We start from the raw sequence: 4034 nt of genomic DNA, 5'->3' as shown, positions 1-4034 counted from the left end.
AGCGCCACTGTGATCATGCTGTGGTAAGAAGCTGTGCAAAGAAATAAATCATTGAGTGAGTGAAGGAACGAAGCAGTTTGAGACAAATTCATTGTGAAGTTTGATTAAATTAATGGAAAGTTATGGTTAATTAACTTTCCAGTGGTTTAGCACATAATCATAGGTAATATTTGTTGGTATTACGTTGAATAGTTTGGTGAGTATATTATTTTTAAAAAATCCCCAAAACGCTTCAGCTTTAAGGTAGATTAGTCTTTTTAATCAAGGTCAGCAGGCTAAAATACTTTTAACCAAACTACTTTTTGGTTCTCCGATTTCTTTTCAACTGTATGTGTTGGAGCGGGACCAACGGGGACATTTTCCTCATTGAGTTGTTTCCTTTGTTACTGAAGTGGTGCGAAAAAATTGTCTTTTAATTCAATTCAGTTAGCTTTCATTTGTATAGCACCACTTCACAACAGTGTCATCTCAGGGCATTTTACAGACACATGATCCACCCATCCATCTATTTTCTTAACTGCTTAGACCAGAGGGCCAGAATCCTGCAGGTTTTCTATGTATCCCTGCTCAGACACAACTGTTTAAAATTAATTAGTAGTAGAGCTTAATCAGTTGTGCACGTCATTGGCTGTTTGATCCATTTAGTGGAAGCTAGATGTGTTGGAACAGGAATACATGGGAAACCTGCAGGACAGCGGCCCTCGAGGACCGACTTTGGACACCCCTGGCTTAGACCAACCACAGGAGCCTCTCCCAGCAGTCATTGGGCAAGAGGCACACACACCTTAAAGTCTGCACAAATTTAGAAAAAAAGTATTAAAATAAAACAAATATAAAATTATTGCAGGTAAGAAAAGGAACAAAAAAACAATTCCCTGCCTCTAGCCACTACATGGCAACAGCTGTGTCCAACTGGACTTGCAGCAGTCTGACTAGCATTTATCTATGTTCCCTACTGTTGGATTTCTTGCTTGTGTTGTTTTCACTCTCAAATGTAGGTCGCTTAGAATTATTGCCACTAAAAAGTCCAAATATATGGTTTAGATAAGAGTTTTTGAACAAAGAACATAAACAGTATTTTTCCATTTAAGCAAAGTTTCAAGACATTTTAAATCGTCTTTGGGAAAAAAAATAGCAAAAACTATATGGATTAAAGACTAGGAATGTTTAAGATACCTTAGATTTAAAAAAAAAAAAAAAAGTTTCCCATCAAGTTATCCAAGGAATTCAGTGACATGAGTCAAGGATATTTGGAGGCTCTTGTTGGGAAAATGTGCTAAAGTCCAAACAAAAAGAACCAAAAGACCTTCAAAAAGGGAATGTTGCTTAAAATTATTATTATTATGCTGACTACTGATTATCCAGAGTGCCTACGGCTTTGCATCAGTCCCTGATCCTATTTTTTCTTCTTACACTGAAACAGATTGCATGTAGCTAACTGGAGGAAACTCTGCACTACAAACTGATGAAGACCCCAGCCCAACAGAATTTAACAAATATCACATATTCTCACACGGACATCTCCCTTCATAACAGCAGTCTAAAATAAGTAGAGAAGAAAGGTCCGGTAAAATGGAGCCGGGTGTACCTTTGGGAATGATATTGCTGCTGCAGCTGGTTTTACTGATGCTGTGTGGAATTCATTTGACAGTCTGGTCGTATGGTTGCAACGTGCAGTATTGCACAGCCCCACAGAGTACCCAAGTGATGACAAACAGATTTAATTAGCTTTCAGCTTATTGTGATCTGAATCACGTCTCCCTGGTGGATAAACCACAGTCATCTTCTCTGTGGAGAATACAGGATATTAAGCATGGGCCACTTGCACTACATAACACTAGACCAGAGATACTGAAGTCTCATGATGCGGGTGGTGGAGAAGGGGGGGGGGGCAATATTGTAGTCATAAACTAAAACCAAAACCGAAGAAACATTTTTAGCTTGAGGACAGCTTCAGTTCTTCCTCTCCTGCTGCTACATCTGCCTGGAACTGGATGTACTGTACCACGATCCAAACACATCAGCGGGTTTGGAAAACCTGAAAATCTAATTATGTCCTCAACCCTCTCGTCCCAGAGGATTTCTCACAAAGGCTCGGTGAAAGCGCTTGATTTTGTTTTTCTTTGCAACAAAAACACACAAAGATTGTTTTTGGCCTTTCAGACGAGAGAATATTCAGGTAAACTGGATGAAAGCAGTCAAGATGTGTTCAGTTTGGTTCCCTCACAGTTTAGGCTTTTATTTTTCTTTTATTTAATGTGATAATTCCATTAGTTTAAATTAGTCTGTTTTCATTGAAAACCACGAAGAATCAGTTTCTGCCTTTAAAACAAAATGACTGACTGTGGCTGAACTCTCCTTGTAGCAACACAGCAGTGTTTTCATTTTCTCTGATCGTGCATGAATACGGTTTAAAACGGTGCTTTCCAAACTATTTTCCTTAAAGGTGGTGTATGTAAGATTTTCAATATTTTCAAAATAAATTAACTAAAAATATAACTACAATCATAATTAGATAGGTTTTTTTTTAAACATGTAGGTTCCAGTCTGTCCATATTTGATGTGTTATTAAATTACAAGTTTAAGTAATGACAAAGACCCTTCTTAGATGTTTGCCTACCAGTTTAAAAAAAAAAAAAAAAAAGTGCTTTTTGTCATTTGTCATTAATTTAACTTGTAATTTAATAATGCATCAAATATGGACAAACTGGAACCTACATGTTCAAAATATCTAATTATGATTGTAGTTATTTTATTAATTTATTTTGAAAATATTGAAAATCTTACATACGCCACCTTTAAGAAGCCCTTTCATGCAACTACCAAAAAGTCATGGACAACCTGGCCTGCTCCACACACCCAGTCCTGAAACCATGCTTACTATCAGGGACCGAGCCGTTGCTGCTGATTGTTATTTATATTGAATTAAGGTCGCGGTGTTGTTTTGACTTTTCCACAACCTTAATTTAATTACGATGTGCTTGAATGTCTTTATGTTCACTTTTTATTTGCGGCATCTGATATCTTCCTTCAGGTTTTTGCCGGTTGTCCGTGTCTGGCTTTGCAACAGAGCACAGCAGCGACGCAGCACTTGCTATGAGAAGGTCAGAAGGCAGCCGTTGAGCTGTGGGACTATTTCACAAAGCAGTGGTGCCTGCAGATGAACTCAGGCTGCACTGTTGACAGCAACTGGTGGTCCTGTCAAGGCAGGCTTTGTGACTTTGTCCAGGAGAGTCGTGCTCATGTTGTGTCCCCCTGTCAGAGGTTGTTTCGTCTATTTCGCTCCTCCGTCTCCATCCCTCAGACTAAATACATACGCTAAGAGGAATTGTATCGCAAATGCATGCAGACAAGCTTGCCCATGAATCAGCGTAGATTAGATTAGATTTGTTCAGCGTGGGCACACACACACACGCTCTTGATTTCACCCCGGGTAAACTTTCCACCACTACACTCTGTCATTCCTGTTGTCTTTCTAATTTCATCTGAGGAACCCTGCCAAGGCAGTAATGAACTCAAGTTGTGAGGCTGAGGCCACAGTGAGTGGTTATGAGCCTGTGTGTATGGAGCAGAAAGGAAAATGGAGATGGAGGTGAGGATGGTGTTAAAACAGAGTTCAGCAGTGCAACTAGCCCGTGTGAGTTGCATGCATCTCCAAATGCCATGTCTAACATTGTGGGTGGTTTGAAATTAATCAGTGCAGTGGGGTGTATCATCTAAGCTGCTGTAATGTGTCGACTCCTTTATTCTATTTGAGCAGTAATCTTAGAACTCCCCACCGGCACTACCTTCATCAGCCCCCCCGCGATAAAGCTAGCTTAACTTAGCCATGGAAAAGCACAGAGGCAGAGAAATGTTAAAGAGATGAGTCATTTACTGAATCAAGATTATACTTAAATAAGTGTATCCATGCAGGCTAAATCTCCTCATTATACGGGTATTATTATGGTCAGGAATGGACCCTGTTTGCATGAGCAGTTTGAAATGGTTGGTTTCAGCCGGAATTAAAGAGATAAAGTACGAGCTACTTGTAG

This window comes from Telmatherina bonti (genome assembly GCF_933228915.1).
Source record: "Telmatherina bonti genome assembly, chromosome: 22".
In the NCBI taxonomy this organism is placed as follows: domain Eukaryota; kingdom Metazoa; phylum Chordata; class Actinopteri; order Atheriniformes; family Telmatherinidae; genus Telmatherina; species Telmatherina bonti.
This window is presented reverse-complemented; position numbering follows the sequence as displayed.